Raw genomic sequence first — 6,000 nt, forward strand, 5'->3', positions numbered from 1 at the left:
CTTCTAAAGCAGTGTTCTCCAACACTGTTCCTGGAGCGCTACCCTCCACTAGGTTTTCACTCCAACCCCAGTTATAACTAACCTGACGCAGCTGATAAACCAGCTCCTTATTAGAATCAGGTGCACTAGATTAGGGTTGGAATGAAAAAACCTACAGGACGTTACCTCTCCAGGAACAGCATTGGAGCGCCCTGTTCTAAAGGCTACATCGTTTACTGTGAAGATGTAGGTGTCCAGAGGGGATCCTGTTTTTTTTTCATTAATAAAATTCTTCTTCCTTTCACAAACAAGGGTTATGGGTTCTGGGACAAGACAACAGGGAGAGGGAGGATACAGGATAGAAGGGGAGGAGGCGATGTGTTGCCCCTAATCAGCTCCATGCTCAATAAGCCTGCTGGTCCGACTGGAGACGTGCCTTTATTGTGCACCGTGATCTATAACGGTGCTTTATGGCACACTCCAGATCAGTATCAGTGTGGGAAACACAGAGGAGAGAGAGGAACAGAGGCTCAGGTCGCCATTTGAGGGGGTTTGAAAGCTATTGAGGGAAAACAGTGTCTGATAACAACCCATAACAGAAGGGCGGTTGAGTTGGACCGGCACAGATTAGGATAACCTTGGACCTTGTGGAAATATTTAAAGAAAGTATATTGCTACTTGACCGCATTCCCCCGAACCAGTATGGCGCTTTGTTCACGTCAATGACTGGCGATGAAGATTGACATGTTGTGTCCGTAACGCTACATTTAAACAAAGACAGCACCCTGGGTTGTTTGCTCATAGCCACTTGCCAGTATTTTTGACACTAACCTCCACGTTCATCTGGTTTGAGACGGACCGCCCTACATATTCTCCCCACTGCTGTCATGCCAAGGCAAATCGACTGTGGAATGGCCATCTCAATCACCAAATCCCGGGACTCGTCCCTTTTTAACTGGGCTGTGTGACACAGAGAGCGAGGCCAGCCAGATGGGGACAGAGGGATCACTTAAACATCTCACCAGGGCCTCCGCTTGTTCTCCCCACCTCCTCCCTTTGAGAACCTCTTAAAGAGGGGGGGCCTCCTATAGCAACTCCTGGCTACTGCCCGCCCGCCTTTTGTCCCCCTCCCCAGCAGAAGTTTCTGCTCCAGAAGCCTTAGACAAGGCCTCCATTAATTGCGGGCCTGTGTGGAATACACGGGGGACAATGGGCCCAACAGAGTGTCCGGCCCTCAGACAAGGCTGGAAACAAATGGTACAGGGAGTCCGGCAGAATAGAATCGTCCTGGCTGATGTCACTGAATACATTTACCTACCTCAGAGCCCATTCAGCACCACGCTTTGTTTTATTTGGACAAAAAAAAGGGGGAGGTATCAATAGCGGGAATGGGAGGGGGGGAGAGGCTTGATGATGGGAAATCACTGGTCTCCATGGTCACCATCCGTCCCAAAAATATGGTAGAATTGATTGGAGGCGGGGATGAAAAGGAGAGGCTATAAGATTAAAGCTCCAGAAGATAAGAAAAGCGATTGAAAACAAAGGTTGTGTTTTCCAGTTTCTTTAACTCTGTGGGATTTCTTTCCAACCCTCTATGATAATCAGACGCGAAGAGATCAATCCTAATGAAACAGGGTTGGTTCAGTTAGCAAGACATGCTCACATGGTGAGTAACCTTGCCTGAAACCTGAGGACTTGCGTTAGCTCCTAGAGCAATGTCTAGGCTTTAGCTCAAAGGGCTAACAGTCTTGTGGCATAATGAAAGAAGCAACAGGCATTTTGCAATTCCTCGGACCACAACAAGCCACCATCTGTCACCTTCCTTTAGCCTTATAGCGATGCTCCAGAACATTTGTATAATTTCAGCCAGTAGTTTTGAAAGTGGTGCTCATGAGCCAAAACTGGTCCCTGTTTTGTGTGTACTATGTCATCCAGTTGTATACTACGTCATCCATTTCGTACGATATGTTACGAATTCAATTCATACAATATGTTATGAATATTTTGTGCTTAAGATCCCGGATTGCATCTTTACATCTTAAAAAGCCAGCATTTAGAGAACTTCAACTTGGAGCAAAGGCAATGAGACGTAAGTTTTATTTAACTTTAGGTCCTTCCTTTCAAAGGAAATTGAGCAGGCATGTGCACAGATAGGGTACTTCCCAACCTCCTTCCCCTTTGCCAAGTGCCCTTTTGGGGAGTGGTATAAACTTGTCATTTTTGTATACCGTTTTTGTTGTTGTTGTTCTGAACCCACTGCTCCCAAGTTGTAGTGACGTCGTTAAGTTCACCACCCCCACCCTCCTCATTGATCTGTACTATACAGAGCTCCCGTCCACCTGATTGTGCCTTTTTCCAATCTGCCCTGTACGGAGATTGAGCGCCCGGTATCCAAACATGCACGGCTTGTGATGTGGGTCAACTGTCAAGTGTGTGTAGCAAGCTACCTAGTTAAAAAAAAATATATATGTTATTAACCTTTATTTAACTAGGCAAGTCAGTTAAGAACAAATTATTATTTACAGCTGCCCTACCCTGACCAAACCCTCCCCTAACCCAGACCACGCTGGGCCAAACCCTCCCCTAACCCAGACCACGCTGGGCCAAACCCTCCCCTAACCCAGACCACGCTGGGCCATACCCTCCCCTAACCCAGACCACGCTGGGCCAATTGCGCGCCGCCCTATAGGACTTCCGATCACGACCAGTTGTGATACAGCCCGTGATCGAACCTGGGATCAATCCAGGGTCCGTAGTGACGACTCTAGCCCTGAGATATAGTGCCTTAGACTGCTGCGCCACTCGGGAGCCTGTTAAACCAGTTCAACTCTTAGTGGTTGTTTTGGACACGGTACAGGGTCTGGCGAGTTTTGGGTGGTAACCCCCAAAAAATGTTTTGGTTAGAAAATAGAAAGTCACGTATAATTTGAAAGCTACATCCCTTGTCTTTTTGTAAGCAGAACTCAACTCTTACTGCTGGCAATGTCATAAGATCCCCCCCCACCACCACCGATAAACTCAATAACTTGAAAAACCTGATTGATAGGGTCAGTTCAAGATGTCAGGCTTGAAAATCTGATCAGCCATTTTCGCAAAGTGAGTCACTACCCAAACAAGAAGGAACTGGTTTCAAGTGGCCAAGAGACGTCTCCTATTGCTATCTATCTACTGGGAATCAGACAGGGGATATCTTAACATTTAATGGATGGGTTGAGACTTCAACAATCTTTTCATGTATAATTCCTGTAAGACAAAAAAATGCATGTTAGATAAAAGCACTGCACTTTTAAAATGGCTGTGTTACTATGTGAACATGTTTAAAGTGACACCAAGTAAAATATCTGTCACGGTCTTCCTCCTCTTCATCTGAAGAGGAGAGGCGAGAAGGATCGGAGGACCAAAATGCGGCGTGATATGTGTTCATGTTGAATGTTTAATTAAAGAAAGAACTGAACACTGAAACACTATACAAAAACAGTAAAGAAAATAACAACCGTGACGCTAATGCGAGCTGTGCTGAAACAAGCCATCAACATAGACAATCACCCACAAACAAACAGTGCAACCCAGGCTACCTAAGTATGATTCTCAATCAGAGACAACTAATGACACCTGCCTCTGATTGAGAACCATACTAGGCCGAAACATAGAAATACCCAAATCATAGAAAAACAAACATAGACTGCCCACCCAACTCACGCCCTGACCATACTAAATAAATACAAAAACAAAGGAAATAAAGGTCAGAACGTGACAATATCAGATTTTTTAAATGTACTTCAACATTTTGGGACTTTAATTGGTGTCATAATTTATGTCAAACCTAAACTTCAAATCTCTTATTCCCCAACCTTCCCCTCTTACCCCCCTGTTTTACATAGTCATTGAACACTGGTCACTTTAATAATGTTTCCATACTGTTTTACCCACTTAATATGTATATACTGTATTCTAGTCAAGGCTCATCCTATATAACTACTGCTTTACACACCTTTTCTATTCATTTACTGTCCATACTGTGTATTTCACACCATTATACAGTATACATATACACACTAAGTGTACAAAATGTCAAGAACATACACTACCGTCAATTAGAAATGTCCATGTTTAAAAAAAAAAAAGCTACTTTTTCGTCCATTAAAATAACATGAAATTGATCAGAAATACAGTGTAGACATTGTTATTGTTGTAAATGACTATTGTAGCTGGAAAAGGCTGATTTTTAATGGAATATCCACATAAGCGTACCTAGGTCCGTTATCAGCAACCATCACTCCTGTGTTCCATTAGAAAACCCTTTTGCAATTATGTTAGCACAGCTGAAAACTGTTGTCCTTATAAAGAAGCAATAAAACTGGCCTTCTTTAGACTAGTTGAGTATCTGGAACATCAGCATTTTTTGGGTTCGAATACAGGCTCTAATGGCCAGAAACAATGACCTTTCTTCTGAAACTTGTCAGTCTATTCTTGTTCTGTGAAATGAAGGCTATTCCATACAAGAAATTGCCAAGAAACTGAAGATCTCGTACAACGCTGTGTACTACTCCCTTCACAGAACAGCGCAAACTGTCTCTAACCAGAATAGAAAGAGGAGTGGGAGGCCCCGGTGCACAACTGAGCAAGAGGGTAAGTACATTAAAGTCTCTAGTTTGAGAAACAGACATCTCACAAGTCCTCAAATGGCAGCTTTATTAAATAGTATCCGCAAAACACCAGTCTCAATGTCAACAGTGAAGAGGCGACTCCAGGATGCTGGCAGAGCTCCTCTGTCCAGGGTCTGTGTTCTTATGCCCATCTTGTATTTTTAATTGGCCAGTCTGAGATATGTTTTTTTCTTTGCAACTCTGCCTAGAAGGCCAGCATCCCGGAAATGTGCTTTTCTTTCAAAACAAAATGTACTTTTCTTACGGTAGTGTGTGTGTGTATATATAAATAAATAAAGGATTTTCTGGCTGCATGCTACGACACCGACATGTATTTTTTTGTCATGGGTACTGCGTCTGCTATACAGATAAAGGTGTACATTTCTCTCATTTTCAATCCAACAATTTTGTATAAAGATATTGTTAGATTATAGGAGTGACTCTGGTAGGCCTGAAATATTTTTCCTCATCTCAAGGTCAAATGTCGTAGTTGCATTCATCGGCTTAAAAGGTATATACAGTAACAGTCAAAAGTTTGGACACACCTACTCGTTCAAGGGTTTTTCTTTATTTTTACTATTTTCTACGTTGTAGAATAATAAATCAAAACTATGAAATTATATATATCAATATACCAATATATATATACCAATATACTGTGACTTCCGGCGCCGACTGAGATGGCCGCCTCGCTTCGCGTTCCTAGGAAACTATGCAGTTTTTTGTTTTTTTACGTGTTATTTCTTACATTAGTACCCCAGGTCATCTTAGGTTTCATTACATACAGTCGAGAAGAACTACTGAATATAAGATCAGCGCCAACTCACCATCAGTACGACCAAGAATATGTTTTCCGCGACGCGGATCAGGTGTTCTGCCTTACAAACAGGACAACGGAATGGATCGCATGCAGCGACCCAAGGAAACGACTCCGAAAAAGAGGGAAACGAGGCGGTGTTCTGGTCAGACTCCGAAAAAGGGCACATCGCGCACCACTCCCCAGCATTCTTCTTGCCAATGTCCAGTCTCTTGACAACAAGGTTGATGAAATCCGAGCAAGAGTAGCATTCCAGAGGGACATCAGAGACTGCAACGTTCTCTGCTTCACAGAAACATGGCTTACTGGGAAGACGCTATCCGAGGCGGTGCAGCCAACGGGTTTCTCCACGCATCGCGCCGACAGAAACAAACATCTTTCTGGTAAGAAGAGTGGCGGGGGCGTATGCCTCATGACTAACGAGACATGGTGTGATGAAGGAAACATACAGGAACTCAAATCCTTCTGTTCACCTGATTTAGAATTCCTCACAATCAAATGTAGACCGCATTATCTTCCAAGAGAATTCTCCTCGATTATAATCACAGCCGTATATAT

Source organism: Oncorhynchus nerka, linkage group LG9b, assembly GCF_034236695.1.
Source record: "Oncorhynchus nerka isolate Pitt River linkage group LG9b, Oner_Uvic_2.0, whole genome shotgun sequence".
NCBI classification, from domain to species: domain Eukaryota; kingdom Metazoa; phylum Chordata; class Actinopteri; order Salmoniformes; family Salmonidae; genus Oncorhynchus; species Oncorhynchus nerka.